At 39.9% G+C, this 21,286-nt stretch overlaps 1 long non-coding RNA gene across 1 annotated transcript; it reads right to left on the bottom strand.

Annotated features, from left to right (window-relative positions):
- Positions 1-6,399: 6,399 nt before the first annotated feature.
- On the bottom strand, positions 6,400-7,041 carry LOC120547295. Its single transcript, XR_005637045.1, has 3 exons — positions 6,919-7,041; positions 6,648-6,773; positions 6,400-6,478 (listed from the first exon to the last, which is right to left on the bottom strand). It is a non-coding gene; the product is annotated as an uncharacterized LOC120547295 (long non-coding RNA).
- Positions 7,042-21,286: the final 14,245 nt, after the last annotated feature.

Here is a 21,286-nt window from a genome sequence, read left to right as displayed (position 1 = left end):
CTCATCAAGAATCCAACAAGAATCAGGTCTACAAGCCAAAAGCTCCTCCAAATAGAGTTTGTAATATCTTCACTTATTTCTAGATATACAGACATAAGTGCTCTTTATCATACAAAAAACAATCAATATTATTCATAGTATAATAATACATGAGCTACAAAATAATTCTTCATTTAAAAGATATTTTTGTGAAAGAGAATAGATAAAAGAAAAGGAAAACAGTGTACAGTTTATAATGTGACACTAAAAGTCTGTACTGATATCAGAAATATGAAATCTTTAAATAAACTCTCTGTATATATAAAGGCAGTTTTTTTTACTCAATTCAACCCTGACACTTTAGGATTAAAAATTATTTTCTGTCCTCCATCTTAGAAAAAAGGCAAGATTTACATCTTGAAAGCGATACAGCATCATATTAGTTAAAGTTATACAACATTTTCAGAAATCTGCTGACAAAACAGCCATATTTTAAGAGCCCATTGTCCTCTGTGGAGTTCTTTCAAAAATCTAAACTGTTCAACTGTTTATGAAACATGTCTTATTTATCTTTTTCCAAAACAGATTTATAGTGTTTTGGAATATAACGTGTCAGTGAACACCTGCTGCTATCTGAGTGCAAACAGACGACCATCACATGGATGGAGCTGCGATGGTCTACGCTGCGTGAAGGCTCTTAAACTTTATTTTTTATCTATTCATCTTCATGACTATTTGTTATTGACCAGAAAGGCCTCCCCTGAACCTGCAGGTGCTCTCTGATGTGAACGCTGCAGAGCTGATAACATTTCCTCTCGTTTCCCCCCCGCTGAACCTGTTCTTCACACATCTGTGTGTGTGTGTGTGTGTGTGTGTCTGTCTGTTTGTGTCCCCTGCTGGACCTGTTCTTCACACACCTGTGTGTATGTGTGTGTGTCTGTATGCGTGTGTCTGTGTCTGTGTGTGTGTGTATGTGTGTATGTGTGTGTGTCCCCTGCTGAACCTGTTCTTCACACAACTATGTGTGTTTGTGTCTGTCTGTCTGTGTGTGTCTGTGTGTGTGTGTGTGTGTCCTCTGCTGTTCTTCACACATCTGTGAGCGCACAACAGGAAAAAAAGAAGACGGCATGGTGGGGAGCGGCATCACAGGGGTCATCATTCCTCACTTTACCCTCATTTAGTGTGTGTGCCTATAATAGTATAAGTGATGAAAGCTGAAGTCCAAACAGCTCTTTCATGTTGATGCCCTCTTGGGAGCGGCTGCCTGGTGCACAGCTGCTGACGCCCAGAGAGCAAAAACAACATGGCGGAGGGAGGGCCGGCCTTACATTCTCCATCTATCCATCAGGTAATACATCACGTCGCTTCAACTCTTGTCATCTTTCTAAAAGAGTACTTGTGCAGAGGAGCGAACACCTCACTGTTTGTTCAGTTTTTTTTCACCATGTGTATTCATGCTTTGGTCCACATTACAGACCTCTTTGCTAAATATCTATAATACATGTTTACTGTGTGTCAGTTGGTTTGTGGTGATGTGATTGATTTGATCTGAACATGCATCACTAAATTACAAAGTAAACTCAAATGAGAAGGGCCTTAAATGGATAGTTTAGTTGTATGATATAGACGGTGAAAGTACAAGGAAGAAACTCTGGTTTTAAATTCCTGAAACATGAATTGGAAGCAATGTAACTTATTGCCTGATATTAACATAGAATGGCCATTTTATTTTTTATTTTATTTAGTTTTGCCCTACAATTCATATTCGTAATGCTATTTTTGTCTTTAGAATGGTTTAGAACGGTTTAGTATAGACGATCTTTGGTCATATCTAACTACAGGGCTCCAGACTGCGACCAAATGGTCGCATTTTGCGACCAAAATTTGAGAGTGTGCGACTGTAAATTTGCCCCCGTTTTTTACACGTTAAATGTCGGTACCTGAGTGCGTAAGCGCAAGATATCTGTCTTCTCTGAAAGTTGATAGAGAGCAGAGCTCTGACACAAACACACACACTCGCACACACACGCAAAGGTGCAGACGGTGCAAACTATGTCGGCTCTGCAGTTTTGTTGAAGTCACGGCAATGCCGATAAAGTGGTTGCAAGTATGGTTACGGTTTTTAAAAACTTCATGCAGACAGTGTTTGCTGCGATATGATATTAATGGGGAGGCGAAAGCGGTCGCGGTGGTGTTGACGTTACACTTCCTCTGAGACAAGCAGCAGGCACAGTGGTTTCTATGCCCTGGTGACTGACTGACAGGCTGAGGTATGAAGGCAAGGCAACTTTATTTCTACAGCACCTTTCACATTTCAGCAACAAGGCAATTAAAAGTGCTTTACATGAAACATTAAAGAGCAATTCAAAACGGTCATGATGAAAATAAAACAGGCTAAAATATAATAATATACAAATACAAGAATAAAAAGTTACAGTGAGTAAGAAATGAATAATTATTCAATTTAATAGGTTGTAGGATTTTTATTTTTGTTTAATTTCTTTAGAGTGTAACATATTCTAATAAAATAACATAATGTTCTAAGTACATAGGAGAAATAGGTTTGGAATTATTTTTATAACTGAAATAATTGTTTTGTAATTACAGAGGGAAAATACTGAAAAAAGTACCGTTGGGTACTGGAACCGAATTTCAGGTATCGGTACCGATATTGGTTCAGATGCGAAAGGTACCCAATCCTAAAGGTAGTAGCCTAAACAATGCATGTTTAATTTAAAGCTGAATTCATTGTAATTGTAGACTAGAGCTGGTATATTTTTTTAATATTTTGTTTACTGTCATGACAGCAATGGTGCCTTCTGTGTTGAATCTTCAAAAGTGACACTGAATTTGAAACAGCACATTGTAATTTCTGCATCTATTATCAAAGTATTTATTAGAAATACAGTGGAAATTAGTAGAGATGTGAATATTCAGTTAGCATGTTGATTTACGGTGTGTGCCCCTAAATTTTCTGGTTGCGCCCCTAAAATTTTCAGTTGGGGGCCACTGTGCTCCTAGTGAAAAAAGTTAGTCTAGAGCCCTGAACTATTGTGCCCCCGGGGTGATTCCTCTTCACTATATAGGATCTTTGTTTCGTCTGCAGTGACGGACCAGCCTTCCAGTGGTTGACAAAACGTAAACAAGCTTTTGATTGGTCAGAATGGCTTGCCAGAGCATCATGGGAATTTGCAATGGCGGTTAGCATCCAGCTAGCGGCGATAAACGACCGAAGATTCATAAATTATTGACATAAAGTGTTTCAATCTTGGATGTAACAGTTTTGATTTATTGGACAACGACCCCGAAAAACTCTGGATTTCCAGGCTAGATACGAAACCTTCTGTAAGGGCTACGAGGACACCAAAGACATCAGCTGAACACGAGTGTTAGCTTTTTGCTGCAGAAAACGGTTATTGTTTTACTATTTTAAATTTTTTTTTAGTGTTAATTGCAAAAACCAGTAACATGCAGAGTAATGTTCAAATAGTATTATATAATATATAGAATAACTATTAGGGGGGAGCTATGAATACACTAAGATATACACAGTATGAACATGTGCAGCAGTAACAGTCGTCAGCACAGGTGTTAAGTATAAAATATATAGTGCAGGTTTAAGTACAATAATGCTAATATAAGACATGATATACAGAATAAACAGCTGGAGGAATGATATGAATACTGTGTATAGACCATTGATCAGATATATGGACAGAAGTATAAATGCGTATGTGAGAGCATTATTTAGGGAAGTTAAATAATAAATAAATAAATATACCAAGTGATCTGTTTTAGATGAAGTTAAGGTTGTTGACTGATTTGTACTGCAGATGCAAAGAACCATCAAGAACATCTTGGAAGCCGCTGAAAAGGCTTCCCGTTCGCTCTGGATTAAGAGGGGTAAGGAGTGGCCAAGTAAGCTACTTGGACACAATCGGGGGCTGATTACCCCCGGCTGGTTTGCCTGGGCGAGGGTGTCTGATAATAAGACCTTAAACAGCTGATCCACCGGGTCCATCCCTGACGATGTGTCTAGGTTGTACCGCAAGGTGTATCATGTGACTAAACAAGTATGGCAACGCCATTGACTCCCAGGAGAAGGCTGAATGACAACCGCAAATTGTGCAGCAACAACTGAAGAAACAGAGGACATCTCGGAGAGACAGCAACCAGGGCAGGGAGGGTTAGCAACCGAAACTGCGGCTTTTGAGAGGGAGCACCCACAATCTTGCTATGAAGTACCCTTCAGAGAAATACCCCAGGGGGTGGCCAAGAAGGTGGGGACAAAGGATTAGGAGTGCTGTCTGCAGATGCGGTAAGGTTTGCAAAAACCCAAGAGATTTAAAGATCCACCAGACCAAGATGGGCTGCTTAAGCAGTGAAGCAAGTGGTGCAACACACAGTGCCAGTACCCGATACAGCACCGGGGGAGACAGAGGAGGAGCCAGGCCTGGAGACACCCCACAGTGCCCAGAACCTCCATGCATCACAAGCTCTACCCCAAAGACCATCAGAAAATCATTGGGTTTTGGGGCCTGCTGCCAACAAAGAGTCAGAGTGGCATCCGTTCTTGGTCCAGTCAATGTATAACATACTCCTTCTGATCTGGAAGGTGGACTCACCCGCTTGCCAACTCTTCCAGAAGAGGGGGTTGTTGGAGCACATTCTCAGCTACTGTACAGCTACCTTGAGAGATGGGCAATACCATTGGCACCATGACCAGGTACTGTGGGCAAGAGCAGACACCATCCACACTGGCATCACCTCCAGAAAGCGGCAACACCCTACAAAGTGCCCCATCTCTTTTGTTCATGCCGGGAGAAACCTCAGCCCCGACCGAAGGCCCAGGGTGGTCTGCTCTCAACAGGAAGAGATCGGCAGGTCCTGGTCGATCTAGGAAGGCTGCTGAAGTTCCCGGACACCATCACAGCTACCACATTTAGGCCATATATGGTCTTGATTTCCGATGCAACCAAGCAAAAATTCATGCTAGAAAGTAGTCCCCTGGGAAGACAGGAACTGAGACAAATATGCATCTCTGGTAGCAAAGTGTCAGAGGCATGGGTGGAAGGCCCACTGTGAACCTGTTGAAGTGGGCTGCAGGGGCTTAACAGGGTGATCTCTACACAAGGTCCTGGGACTCTTAGGGATCTGTGAACTGCAAAGACGAAGAGCAATCAAGAACATCTTGGACGCCGCTCAAAAGACTTCCTGTTGGCTGTAAGTTAAGAGGGGTGATGAGTGGTGAAGTAAGCTGCCTAGACACAAGTCAGGGACTGATCACCCCTGGCTAGGTCGCCTGGGCGAGGGTATCTGATAAGACCCGAAACACCTGACAATCCCGGGTCCATCACTGACGATGTGTTGAGGTTGCACCGCAACGTGTATTATGCAACGTATTGTTATTGTTATGTGTGAAGGGAGGTAGAGGACCCAAACGCAGGTAGAGACAGGCAGGCAGGCAGGCGATGGATGCAACTCAGGGATTTATTACAAACAAAAAGCGGCAGTACAAAGACTGGGCAACTCACACCAGGAAGCAAAAACTGACAGGGCAAAAACACAGGAAGGAGCAAACAGACACACGCTGGAACACAAGGACTCGGATACAAAACCATCTGACAAGACCCAAAGGGATTCACAGAGGTTAAATACATGAGGTAGGGAGCAAACAAGGAACAGGTGGTAACATCAGGTGAAACACATCAGGGCGGGGCAGGACAATCAACAAAGGCGGGAAAACTCAGGAAGTAAATCGGACAAGACAAGACAGAAAACCAGACTATCAAAATAAAACAGGAAGCAGGAAAAACACAGAAAACATGACATTGACTAAACACAGACACTTGACACAACACTAGGCAACACAAGGGATAACAGAGACGACAGGAACACAATTCAGAATAAGCAACAAAAACAGGAAACAGAAACACACAAAATACAACACGGTCAAACAGGTCAAACGGGTAAACAGAAATATACAAAACAGGATAAATACACACAAGGGAACAGAAAAACACAAACAGGCAACTGAAATGTCCATAACTGAACCAGTTATATGTTTACCTCATATTTGCATCCCTTCCATGTGTAACTTAAATTTTATTTCTGTTTATTTATTTATTTCATAGCCGTTTTACATCTGTGATTTTCATATTGCTAGTTTGCTTTTCTCAATTAATCATTTGCTGTCATAACCACTTCAATACAATGCATGGTTTATTTCTATGTATCTTCTTCTGTCTTTTGTATATACACAGTTAAAAGTGAATAAAAACATATCACAAACTCTGTAAAGATATAATTGTACAAACATTCAATCATTCGCTGTTTGAACTCACAATGTTGTCTTCTATGATGTTTTGTTCCCTTAAAAGCCAAAATAAGTTTCATCTGTGAATGTTGTCACCTTTAGCTCTTGTCCATATGTTGACCACCACAACACTTGTTATGAGTGATGCTAAACCCAGAGGCACGACGATGATCCTCCACCAGCCTGAAACAGTTAGAAGTATTAAATATAGTCAGAGGTGATATGATGACGAGCTACTTGTTAGCGTGTTCTTGTGCTGTCTCCATATCTCTAATATCTGAATAATCAAAGTGTCTTTTGCCTGCATGTCTTTTCTGACTGTAAATGTAGTTCTGTTGTGTTCAGTCACTACCTTCTGGTTTAGTTTGATTGTTGTTTTCAGATGTCATGTTGTTTGTCTCTTCTGATGTCCATTTATTTCCTGTTGTCATTGGTGATTTATTTGTAGTCGGAGATATTGTAGTTGGTGCATCATCACCTTAAACACAATAACACACTGTTCAGTTAGAAAAAAACTTCTGCACAAAACAAACAGAATCATGAAATATTATAATGTCAGATCCAAACAAATATTCAGTATAATTATCCACAAAGTGATTTTAAACAGCTGATCATATTCTCACCTGGTTTCTCACCTGAGGACTGAGGAGGGATGAAGCTGAACAGCTGCCCATTTTCACTGCAATCATCTCTCACTTCACATTTCAATAACTCGTAATACTTTGACTTCTGATGAAGATGATATGTTGTAAATGTCACAGTGGCAGAACAGTAAAACTGCGTTGTCTCCACATCAGTCTTATCACCCTCATACAGCCACTTCACTGTGTGGTCACACCAATATCTCGACACAGAGCAGATCAAGGTGACCGTATCATTGTTCTTCTGTTCAGTCACTGGTGAAGACAGAGATATTGAAGGAGAAAGACAATTAAAGTAAAATTAACTTCATCATTGTAATCATAATTATTGTAATATTTCAGTATATTGTTCTAACAAAACAGTTTAAAAAAAGTATGATTTAAATACTCACTGGTAACAACAGACAGATAGACTGTGTCTCCACCATAATGTTCTCCTGATCTGAACTGTCTGCAGATGTAACGACCAACATCCTCATCTGTGACCTTCTTTATAACCAGAGAACAGTTCTCTGTAACATTCAGTCTGTCTGATTTAGTTTTGGCTTCTTTATGAATCTGCCCATCTTCAAACAGTGTTACTCTGTTTCCTGATCCAGTGAAGAACCAGGTAGTCCTGTAACACTGATCCTGAACATTTATCCCATTTCCACAAGACAAAGTCACTTCATCTCCAACTCTGACAGTGGAGGAGGATGGTTTAAAAGCTGTTGCTGTTCAAAAAAATATGAACTTGACTGTTATGTTCATCGTTAGTGTGACAATAATGTTAGATAAGTTTGCAAATGTCTCATTTTTTATTCCCAACAGTTCACTAAACTCACCACGTTACAATACAACTATTTCCTACCTGTAAACTGAACCAGCAGCATCAGAAATGAAGACATTATAATCCATCTGATCTGATCCATGGTGATTCTCTCTCGGTCTCACACTCTCACTGTCAGTTTGTGAGGCGATGCTTCCTGAAAATGAATATAGCATCAACTTCCTAGAAATTTGGAGCCACTTCCTGACAATGACTTCATCTCCTCCTTTACCTGTTGTGATGTGTAATATTAGCTTTTATTCTCTCTGTGGCAATCCCCTGACTTTTCGTTAGTATTCTCATGAACATTTCTTCTGAACGTAGCTGAGAGATTATTTTAAATGCATTTACTGTATATGTAACATAGACAAATGTTAGAGCCCAGTGTAAACAGAGGTGTTCAACGCAACAGAGAGAACAAAAAGTGGTCAGCTGAGCAGAAGCAAGCTGCAGTGTGGTCTGTGGTGTGTGTGCTGTAGAGAGAGAGAGTGAGAGAGAGAGAGAGAGAGAGAGAGACAGAGAGAAAGAGAGAGAGACAGAGAGAGAGAGAAAGAGAGACAGAGAGAGAGCGAGAGAGACAGAGAGAAAGAGAGAGAGAAAGAGAGAGAGAGAGAGAGGGAGGGAGCTACTAAACACTGAAAACAATCGCTCTTATTTGCAAATTTGCAAATAGAACCAGTAAATCTTAAACTCAGATGCATTTTGCAACCAGAAGAACATTTGGATTTAAGATAAGATTAAGCTTTATTGTAGCTAATTGTAGTTGCACAAAGTACAAGTAGCCTACTGAGACAACATCATGCTGTTTAAGTGCAAAAGCAGTAACATGCAGAGTAATGTACATATATTATATAGAATAAAGAGCAGGAGGGAGATATGAATATGCTAAGATATATACCGTATGAACAAGTGCAGCAGTTACCGTCGGCAGTTCAGGTATTAGTATAAAATATATAATGCAGGTGTAAGTACATGTAATGCTAATATAAGACATGACATACAGAATAAACAGACTATAGATCAGATATATGAACAGAAGTAACATTATAAATGTGTATGTATGTGAGAGCATTATTTAAGGAAGCTAAATAAGAAATACATAAATATAACCACCTCTCTGGGAACCATCACCTTATCGTGGTTGAGAGGTTTGTGTGATCCATATGAACCTGAGGGCTGTGTTGTCTGGAGCCTGGTGCTCCTGGTAGGATCTCCCATGGCAGCGTGGTCTCAGGCGAGACTAAGAATGGTTCATAGCCTCATGAATCAAGAAGGAAGAGAAGGAATAACCCTGCCTGGAGGAAGCCCGGGTCCCCCGTCTGGAGCCAGGCCCAGATGGAGGGCACGGTACTTTTTAATGGTACAGACTGAATTACATTGGCTCTATGTGTGACAGAGAGCGGGTGCAGAGTTTCTTCGTCCAAGTAACGGGGGAGAAAAAGTGGTCGCAGGGTCAGTTCCACTTTTCAAAACTCCACACAACAATATAATGGTGAGGCGAAAACTTCCTCTAAGAAAGAAAGGTACAACAGGGTTCTCTATGCCTTGGTGACTGACTGACAGGCAATTCAAAAAGATTTACATAAAACATAAAAAGAAAAAAGGCAAAAATAGAATTAGATAGAAATACAAGAATAAAAGTTACAATGCAGTTAAGAAATTAATAATTATTTGATTTATTAGGTTGTTGGGAGGGGAAAGGGGGTATTTTGTGCCGTGTGTAAAATGTGTTAAATGAATAACAAAATATTCAGAGTAAATAGGATGAATAGGTTTGGAGTTATTTTTACAACCAAAATACATTTTTATTATTAAGAAGGAAAGTACCAAAAAAAGGTACCACTGGGTACCAGTGCAGGAATTGTAGCTACTGTATCGGTTCCGGAAAAAAATGTGAATGGTACCCAACCCTACTGGCCAGTCACAGCCCAAAGAAGCTACATAGCAACCTCCTCTCCATCCAATGGGCCACCACCTGTGGGAGGAACCGCCTCAACGGACCAGACCCGGGTAGCAGAGGCTGGTTCTGGGGACATGGAACGTCACCTCTCTGTCAGGCAAGGAACCAGAAGTTGTGTGGGAGGTAGACCGCTACGCACACTCTTGGTTCTGGAACCGTACTCCTGGAAAGGGGTCGGACTATATTCTTCTTTGGAGTTGCCCAGGGTGTGAGGTGCTGGGTGGGTGTGGGGATTCTCACAAGTCCCAGTTACTGAGCCCCTTTACCTTAGAGTTTACCCCGGTGGATGAGACGGTTGCCTTCCTAGGCATAAGGGTTGTGTGGACGGGGGCGGGGGGTATCTGACTGTTGTCTGTGCAACCCCTAATGTTCGTACACACCACCGCCGACTTGAGCTGCAAAAGAAGCTCTGGCAGCAAAAATGTGACATACACCTCAGACCCACAAAAATGTGCAAAGTAGCACAACTTTGGACTGTCTTTGACTTAATATAAATAAATAAATGACAATTACCGAATTTAAGGACGTTTCAGAATCCCACACATGCAAAGCACAGCCATCTACAGACAAGTGGCAGCGAGGCGTATCTGTATATGTGTGTACGTGTTTGGGGGCGTGTTTGGGGGGAAGGTAACCTGCCCATCATACGCTGACACCAAATGAAGAACACTTTACAACAGCGGGGGGTGGGGGGGGGACTCTTTTCCTGCTATTGTATTAAGTTGCTGTGAGCTGGCTGAACATAACGTAATCTCTGAGATTATTCCTTCACAGCGCTGTGCAATGCAAGAAAATCTCCGAGTTGAACCAGGCAGTTTTCATCAGACTCGCCCTGGGTCGGGTTAATTAAGTCTACTGCTAACTTACAACACTAATAACATTACAGTCGCCAAAATACCTCCGCGACCAAATCCATACTTCAACGTTAACCGTCAAGCCACTAAACCTGTATGGAAATGAACACCTCTGCTGAAGTGTTACGATCATACGACACAAGACGTTCTCTCTCTCTCTCTCTCTCTCTCTCTCTCTCTCTCACAATTTGGTTTTGAAGAATTCTTCAAGCAGCAATACCACAGGCCAAGCAATCGCCCGTTCCAACCATTTTCAACGGGCACTGCACCAGTATCATAAACTATAAGGAACCCAGCAACAGTGATGATGAGCTTTTCCTCCATTTTCTCAGAACTAATGATTTGGTAGTAACAAAAGTTTACATCGTATGTTTCTCTGGGATCAGCCAGCGCGAAGGACGTCTATATTCCGATTGGTTGCTGGTCGTTTGCCGCTGAACCGCGTCATATCTCATTACCATAAAGTTAACCAAACTTCAACTTTCTGCTTGACGCTCTGGTCGCTCAACACGCCCAAAACGCGACGCCAACGAATTTGCCGCTTCTTGCAGCTGAGAGAAGCCGGCTTCCACTGAAAATGAATGACTTCCTGTAACTTTGAAGCGCAAGTCGGCGGCGGTGTGTACGTACAGCTATAGGGGACTCCATAGCTATGAACTAGAACTAGCGGCCAAAATGGGTTTTCTCAGGAGGGTGGCTGGCGTTTCCCTTAGAGATAGGGTGAGAAGCTCAATCATCCGTGAGGAACTCGGAGTAGAGCTGCTGCTCCTTTGCGTCTAAAGGAGCCAGCTGAGGTGGTTTGGGCATTTGGCAAGGATGCCCCCTGGGCGCCTCCATAGGGAAGCATAAGCATACAGTATGAATGGGTGGATGGATGGATGGATGGATGGATGGATGGATGGATGGATGGATAGAACAAGTTATATGTTTTAGATTAAGTTAAGGTTCTGGAGTGACACACAGGGGGCTTCTTAATATGAGATCAGATCAAGACTAAAATAGAAACAGCTCGGCACAGAAAACACATTCAGTCATCCATCAACACATCATTTTGGTATCTACTCATGTAATATATGATGAGATGATGTTTAACAGCAGAGGACTCTGTGGTGAGTTGATGTTGTTGATCAGTGGAGTCAGACAGAGGTAGAAGGCTCTGCAGCATTTTCATAGGTCACTGTACCTTCATCTTCATCATCATGCTCCTGTGAAAATGGAGCAAATAAATATAATATAAATAAATAAATAAACATCAAATAAAAAAAATAAAAACAAGTTTAATCTGTGAATGTTCTCACCTTTAGCTCTTGTCCATATGTTGACCACCACAACACTTGTTTTGAGTGATGTTAAACCCAGAGACACGACGATGATCCTCCACCAGCCTGAAACAGGAAGTTACAAGTGTTAAATATAGTCAGAGGTGTTATGATGACGAGCTACTTGTTAGCGTGTTCTTGTGCTGTCTCTATATCTCTAATATCTGAATGAACAAAGTGTCTTTTGCCTGCATGTCTTTTCTGACTGTAAATGTAGTTCTGTTGTGTTCAGTCACTACCTTCTGATTTAGTTTGATTGTTGTTTTCAGATGTCATGTTGTTTGTCTCTTCTGATGTCCATTTATTAACTGTTGTCATTGGTGATTTATTTGTAGTCGGAGATATTGTAGTTGTTGCATCATCACCTTAAAAATAACAAACTGTTCAGTTAGAAAAAAATTCTGCACAAAACAAACAAGAGAATCATGAAATATTATAACGTCAGATCCAAACAAATATTCAGTGTAATTATCCACAAAGTGATTTTAAACAGCTGATCATATTCTCACCTGGTTTCTCACCGGAGGACTGAGGAGGGATGAAGGGAAAAAGCTGCACATTGTTGTAAGGATCTGTCACTTCACATTTCAATAACTCGTAATACTTTGACTTCTGATGAAGATGATATGTTGCAAATGTCACAGTGGCAGAACAGGAAAGCTGTGTTGTCTCCACGTCAGTCTTATCACCCTCATACAGCCACTTCACTGTGTGGTAACACCAATAAGGTGTTGACACAGAGCAGATCAAAGTGACCGTATCGTTGTTCTTCTCTTCAGTCACTGGTGAAGACGGAGATATTGAGAGAGAAAGACAATTAAAGTAAAATGAACTAAACTTAATCAATGCAATCATAACTATTGTAATATTTCAGTATATTGATTTAACAAAACAGTTTGAAAAAATTATGATTTAAATACTCACTGGTAACAACAGACAGATAAACCACTGTGTCTTCATATTGTTCTCCTGATCTGAACTGACTGCAGGTGTAACTACCAGCATCCTCATCTGTCACCTTCTTTATGACCAGAGAACAGTTCTCATTAACACTCAGTCTGTCTGATTTAGTTTTGGCTTCTTTATGAATCTTCCCGTGTTCAAACAGCGTTACTCTGTTTCCTAAACCAGCGAAAAACCAGACAATACTGTAACACTGATCCTGATCATCTGTCACATTTCCACAAGACAAAGTGACTTCATGTCCAACTCAGACAATGGAGGAGGAATACTTCCAAGCTGCTGCTGTTAAAAAAAGAGAGAAATGTGATCAACTGAAATATGAACATGACTTATGTTCATAGTTAGTGTGACGATAATGTTAGATAAGTTTGCAAATGTGTCTCATGTTTGATTTACAAGAGTTAACTAAACTCAGCATGTTACAATAAAACCTGTATTCTCTTATCTGTAAACTGAACCAGCAGCATCAGAAATGAAGACATTATAATCCATCTGATCTGATCCATCGTGCTTCTCTCTCGGTCTCACACTTTCAAATGTCAAAATTTCTGATGCGCTGCGTCTTAAAAATAAATCTTGCATCTACTTCCTGTGGTAATGATGGAGTCACTTACTAACAATGACTTCACCTCCTCAGAGGCACAACGATGATCCTCCACCAGCCTGAAACAGGAAGTTACAAGTGTTAAATATAGTGAGAGGTGTTATGATGATGAGCTACTTGTTAGTATGTTCTTGTGCTGTCTCTATATCTCTAATATCTGAATGAACAAAGTGTCTTTTGCCTGCATGTCTTTTCTGACTGTAAATGTAGTTCTGTTCTGTTCAGTCACACATTTATTTCCTGTTGTCATTGGTGATTTATTTGTAGTTGGACATATTGTCGTTGTTGCATCACCACCTTAAACACAATAACAAACTGTTCAGTTAGAAAAAAAACTCCTGCACTTCTCCAATAAAAACGTTTGTCACTTCACATTTCAATAACACGTAATACTTTGACTTCTGATGAAGGTGAGATGTTGTAAATGTCACAGTGGCAGAACAGGAAAGCTGTGTTATCTCCACGTCAGTCTTATCACCCTCATACAGCCACTTCACTGAGTGGTCACAATATCCTGACACAGATCAAGGTGACCGTATCATCGTTCTTCTCCTTAGTCACTGGTGAAGATGAAGATATTGAGCGAGAAAATACAACAAGAGTATAAGAGAATAATCATAATCATTGTGATATTTCTGTATATTGTTTTAACAAAAGAGTTTGAAAACATTATGATGTAAATACTCACTGGTAACAACAGAAAGATCAACCACTGAGTCTTCATAATGTATTTGTTCTGATCTGAACTGACTGCAGGTGTAGTAACCAACATCCTCATCTGTGACCTTCTTTATAACCAGAGAACAGTTCTCATTAACACTCAGTCTGTCTGATTTAGTTTTGGCTTCTTTATTAATCTTCCCGTGTTCAACAACATTACTCCTTTCCTGACCTCTGAAGAACCAGGTAGTCCTGTAACACTGATCCTGATCATCTATCACATTTCCACAAGACAAAGTCACTTCATCTCCAACTCTGACAGTGGAGGAGGAATACTTCTAAGCTGCTGCTGTTGAGAAAAAGCATGGCGTCAGTTATCATATTTAGTGTGACAATCATTTTAGATAATTTTGTAAATGTGTCTCATGTTTGATTTAAAAGATTTAAACACACCATGTTACAATAAAACTTGTATTCTCCTACCTGTAAACTGAACCAGCAGCATCAGAAATGAAGACATTATAATCCATCTGATCTGATCCATCGTGATTCTCTCTCGGTCTCACACTCTCAAATGTCAAACTGTCTGATGCGCTGCATCTTAAAAATGAATATAGCATCTACTTCCTGTGGTAATGATGGAGTCACTTCCTAACAATTACTTCATCTCCTCTGTCAGCTGATGAAGTGATGTGTAATATTACAACCTGATCTCACAGAATTCCGTGAAATAAACACGGCCCCTTAAGTTAAGGAAAAGGTCGTGGGTGGGCTTACGGTTCCGTCACACGCGAGAAGAACGGGACACTTGGGTTTAGGAAAAGAAGAAAGTGACTTTAGGAAACATGACATGCAGGACATGAACCCCGGTCTCCTGGGTGAAAGTCCTGTGTTTGATTCATCCACCAACTCAACCAACCTCCTTACACGGAATTTCGGCCTTACATACTACTCGCTACCGTAGTTGCTCTTAATGCTACGTCATCTTCTCATTGACGTCACGTTGGCATTGTTTTCTGTGGTGGCCACACAGAATGTTCACACATCCCGTACCACCACTACGTAATGAGCTGATTCGTGATCATTTCACGGAATTCTGTGAGAACAGGCTGAATATTAGCTTTTATTCTCTTTGTGATAATCCCCAATATAGCATCTACTTCCTGTGGTAATGATGGAGTCACTTCCTAATAATGACTTCATCTCCTCTGTGAAGGTGAAGTGATGTATAATAATAGCTTTTATTCTCTCTGTGATAATCCTCTGACTTGTTATTATTCTCATGAACATTTTTCTGAACGGAGCCTGAGAGATTATTTTAGATGCATTTATATGTTACATGGACAAATGTTAGAGCCCAGCGCAAACAGAGGTGTTCAACCCAACAGACGGAAGGTTTACTATGAGAGCTGAGAGAACAAGAAGAGGTCAGCTGATAAGAGGCCAGCTGAAGTGTGGTCTGTGTGCTGAAGAGAAAGAGAACTACAAAACACTTGTAAAACTGAATATAAATACTTTCTTGTGCATATTATATTATTATTATTAGCCACAAAAAAGACAGGATTGTAACAAATTCCATTTACACTCAACACTCATTAAATCCAAACACATTCTATAGTTCAATATGTTTGAATGAAAGTCAATTAAAATCACTTCCTCTGTACACTGAGGAACAGAAAGAGATTCCAAACTGCTGCAGCTTTAGAAAGAACCAGTAGATCTTAAACTCACAGATACATTTGGAAAGAAGAAGAAAGTTTAGATTCAAGATTAGATTTAGCTTTGTTGATATTGCACAGAGTACAAGTACTGACACAACGACATGCAGTTTAAGTGCAAAAAGCAGCAACTTGCAGAGTAATGCACATATACTGTAGTATTAGACAATATTTAAAATAAACAGTTACAGCAGTACCAGTCGGCAGCGCAGGTATAATTATAAAATATATAGTGCAAGTTTAAGTACAATAATGCTAATATAAGACATGATATACAGAATAAACAGCTGGAGGAATGATATGAATACTGTGTATAGACTATAGATCCGATATATGGACAGAAGTATAAATGTGTATGAGTATGTGAGAGCATTATTTAACAGCAGAGGACTCTGTGGTGAGTTGATGTTGTTGATCAGTGGAGTCAGACAGAGGTAGAAGGCTCTGCAACGTTTTCATAGGTCACTGTACCTTCATCTTCATTATACTGCTACTGTGAAAATGGAGCAAATAAAGATAATATAAATAAATAAATAAACATCAAATAAAAAAAATTAAAAAAAGTTTAATCTGTGAATATTCTCACCTTTAGCTCTTGCCCATATGTTGACCACCACAACACTTGTTATGAGTGATGCTAAACCCAGAGACATGACGATGATCCTCCACCAGCCTGAAACAGGAAGTTACAAGTGTTAAATATAGTCAGAGGTGTTATGATGACGAGCTACTTGTTAGCGTGTTCTTGTGCTGTCTCTATATCTCTAATATCTGAATGAACAAAGTGTCTTTTGCCTGCATGTCTTTTCTGACTGTAAATGTAGTTCTGTTCTGTTCAGTCACTACCTACTACTTGTCATTGGTAATTAATTCGTAGTTGTAGATATTGCAGTTGTTGCATCATCACCTTAAACACAATAACAAACTGTTCAGTTAGAAAAAAACTTCTGCACAAAACAAATGACAGAATGGTGAAATATTATAACAGTCAGATCTAAACAAATATTCAGTGTAATTACCCACAAAGTGATTTTAAACAGCTGATCATATTCTCACCTGGTTTCTCACCGGAGGACTGAGGAGGGATGAAGCTGAACAGCTGCACATCTTGATCATGTGTCACTTCACATTTCAATAACTCGTAATACTTTAACTTCTGATGAAGGTGAGTTGTTTTAAATGTCACAGTGGCAGAACAGTCTAGCTGTGTTGTCTCCACGTCAGTCTTATCACCCTCATACAGCCACTTCACTGTGTGTACACACCCACCATATGTCAACACGGAGCAGAACACATTGACCGTATCATCGTTCTTCTGTTCAGTCCCTGGTGAAGAAGGAGATATTGAGAGAGAAAGACAACAATGGTAAAATTAACTACATCATTGTAATCATATTAATTGTAAAACTTCAGTATGTTGTTCTAACAAAACAGTTTGAAAAAATGATGATGTAAATACTCACTGGTAACAACAGACAGATAAACCACTGTGCCTTCACCATGTAGTTCTCCTGATCTGAACTGTCTGCAAGTGTAACGAGCAGCATCCTCATCTGTGACCTTCTTTATAACCAGAGAACATTTCTCTGTAACACTCTGTCTGATTTAGTTTTGGCTTCTTCCTGAATCTGCCCGTGTTCAAACAGCAACACTCTGTTTCCTAAACCAGTGAAGAACCAGGTAGTACTGTAACACTTATCCTGATCATTTGTCACCTTCAAACAAGACAAAGTGACTTCATCTCCAACTCTGACAATGGAGGAGGAATACTTCCAAGCTGCTGCTGTTAAGAAAAAGAGAAAAATTTACTTAAAACATATTTAGTGCGATGATCATTTTAGATAAGTTTGTAAATGTGTCTCATGTTTGATTTAAAATAGTTCACTAAACTCACCACGTTACAATAAAACCTGTATTCTCTTACCTCTGAACTGAACCAGCAGCATCAGAAATGAAGACATTATAATCCATCTGATCTGATCCATCGTGCTTCTCTCTTGGTCTCACCCTCTCAAATGTCAAACTGTCTGATGCGCTGCGTCTTAAAATTGAATATAGCATCTACTTCCTGTGGTAATGATGGAGTCACTTCCTAACAATGACTTCATCTCCTCTGTTAGCTGTTGAAGTGATGTGTAATATTAGCTTTTATTCTCTCTGTGATAATCCCCTGATTTATTATTCTCATTTCTTCTGAACTCAGCCTGAGAGATTACTTTAGATGCATTTATATATTACATAGACAACTGTTAGAGCCCAGTGTAAACAGAGGTGTTCAACCCAACAGAGGGAAGGTTTACTATGAGAGCTAAGAGAACAAGAAGAGGTCAGCTGATAAGAGGCCAGCTGAAGTGTGGTCTGTGTGCTGAAGAGAGAGAGAACTACAAAACACTTGTAAAACTGAATATAAATACTTTCATGTGCATATTATATTATTATCAGCCACAACAAAGACAGGATTGTTACAAATTCCATTTACACTCAACACTCATTAAATCCAAACACATACTGTAGTTTAATGTTTAAATGAAAGTCAATCAAAATCACTTCATCTGTACACTGAGGGACAGAAAGAGATTAAACTGCTGCAGCTTTAAGAACCAGCAGATCTTAAACTCACAGATACATTTGGAAACAAGAAGAAAGTTTAGATTCAAGGTTAGACTCAGCTTTATTGATATTGCACAGAGTACAAGTACTGACACAACGACATGCAGTTCAAGTGCAAAAAGCAGCAACTTATAGAGTAATGCACATATAGTTTTATACAATATTTAAAATAAACAGTGACAGCAGTAACAGTCGGCAGCGCAGGTATAAGTATAAAATATATAGTGCAGGTTTAGGTACAATAATGCTAATATAAGACATGATATACAGAATAAAAAGCTGGAGGAACAATATGAATACTGTGTACAGACTATAGATCAGATATATGGGCAGAGGTATAAATGTGTATGATTATGTGAGAGCATTATTTAAGGAAGCTAAATAAGAAATAAATGAATATACCAAGTGATCTGTTTTAGATTAAGTTAAGGTTCTGGACTGACTCAAAGGGGGGGGGGCTTCTTAATATGAGATCAGATCAAGACTTGAGTATCTTCGTCCAGCTCAGACTAAAATAGAAACAGATCGGTACAGAAAACACGTTCAGTTATCCATCAACATATCATTTTGGTATCTACTCATGTAATATATGATGAGATGATGTTTAACAGCAGAGGACTCTGTGGTGAGTTGATGTTGTTGATCAGTGGAGTCAGACAGAGGTAGAAGGCTCTGCAGCGTTTTCATAGGTCACTGTAGCTTCATCTTCCTAATACTGCTCCTGTGAAAATGGAGCAAATAAATGTTGAAACACAGAGCAGAGGAACAGCTGGACTTTAGTGCCTTCCTTAAGGAAACAGAGTACCGTATTTTCTGGACTATAAGTCGCTCCGGAGTATAAGTTGCATTAGTCAAAAAATGTGTCATGAAGAGGAAAAAAACATATATAAGTCACACCGGACTATAAGTCGCATTTATTTAGAATACTTTTTTTTTTCATCTGTCAACTACACAATAGCACACAGAACAACAGGCTGAATTCAGTAGGTGTCCGGTATGTTAACAACACATTAACAGTTATTGAACAATACAATAGCACACAGAACAACTAGCTACCAGGGCATGGAGCATGGATGTATTAAAAGGCGTGGAGATGTAACTGCACCGTTGACAAGCCCCTCCCGACTCGTTCCTCCAGCTCTGGCTATCTTGCTTTCAGCCCGTGATTAGCCGATTAGCTTTCTTTGTTTTCTTCATTGCAGTATGAGTCACCTTTTCGCCAGTCCCTCACAAGTTTCTCCCTCATTTCAAACTTTCTTTCTGCTGCTCGATTACCGTTTTTTTTACTACCTGCAGTTTGTTATCTCTTTTCTTTCTCAGTTGTCTTTAGGAGCAGCATTCTAGTTGTCACAAGCCTAGAGCGCCCTCTCGCGGCTGTAGACGGTAATGTTTTCAGTATGAATTAACATAAAAACATAAAAAAAAAAACATGTTAAATTATATATATTTTGATATATAAGTCGCACCTGACTATAAGTCGCAGGACCAGCCAAAGTAGGAAAAAAAGTGCTACTTATAGTCCGGAAAATACGGTAATGGTTATTGTAACAGATGAGAGCATGACTCATCACTTTCCTATCACACACACACACACACACACACACACACACACACACACACACACACACAAACACACACACAAACACACACACACACACTCAGAGGGAGTCAACACATTCAAACCTGTATTTCTTCATGTTTACCTCATATTTGCATCCCTTCCATGTATAGCTTAACATTTTTTTGCAATTTTGCTTTTCCCAATGAAGCCTTCAACCTTTGCTTGGATAACCATTTAATTTCAATACAAAACTATCTTCAGAGATGTATAGTAGCCTAATGAAGTAGAACTACTTCACTACTGTACTTAAGTACGCCTACTAAAAGGCTGTATCTGTACTCTACTGGAGTATTATTTCTTTCTCCTACTTCCACTTTTACTTCAGTACATATTTTCGATGAGTTTAATACTTTTACTCTGATAGATTTTTTATGTGCTACGTCATTACTCGTTACAACCAATCACCGTGAATTTGGTGCAACTCGCAATTTTGACCAATCACCGCAACTTTTCCGCATATTTGACCAATAAATGGAGTTTCCCGTGACTTCAACCAATCCCAGCAGTCCCCCGTGCCAGACTTTGTATCAGTATGGGACTCTGAGAGCCAACGACCAAGCGGGAGTGAGAACGGGTTGACGTAACACACGCACATCGCCAAATTAATTTCCTTGTTTCTGATATGAAGACGAGACGTGTGTGACTCGAACATCTCACATTTACCAACAAAACGTCCAAAACATTTCAGACCGTCCCGCCAACCTGTATACATTTTAACATCAATGTATGCTGTAATGATTTCTCACTCTAAAGTCGCTAAAAGCTAATCTGGCTCTGACCTCCTACGTAATGTACTTCTGCTCAATTTTTATTTCCCTTCAGTACTCCGTCTGGGTTTGCGGTATACTCTTGGGTTTTCTCTGGCCAAATATCTGGCGGTCCAATCAGCGAACAGAGGGAGTGGCAGAGAACGATGACGTTAGGACGTTGTGGCAACAATACTGCCGAATATCCAGAAGTTAAACCCGAGCAAGAACAATCTTTGCTGATTGTATTGGTGGCCATGATGTCGTGGCCCTCCTCCCCACGGGGTAGATATAGGTGCAAATATCATAAACAGTTATTTTGCTCTGTAAAGTTATAATTGTATAAACATTTAATAATTTGCTGTTTAAACTGTTTTGTTCCCTGAAAAGACAAAAGAGAGTCGACTTCAGCTTCCACAATAAAAATCCAGGTTTATCAAACTTTTTTCTCATCTGTGAATATTCTCACCTTTAGCTCTTGTCCATA

This window comes from Perca fluviatilis, chromosome 18 (genome assembly GCF_010015445.1).
Source record: "Perca fluviatilis chromosome 18, GENO_Pfluv_1.0, whole genome shotgun sequence".
NCBI lineage: Eukaryota > Metazoa > Chordata > Actinopteri > Perciformes > Percidae > Perca > Perca fluviatilis.
The sequence above is the reverse complement of the archived record's forward strand: the minus strand, read 5'-3'. Positions and strand labels throughout refer to the sequence as shown.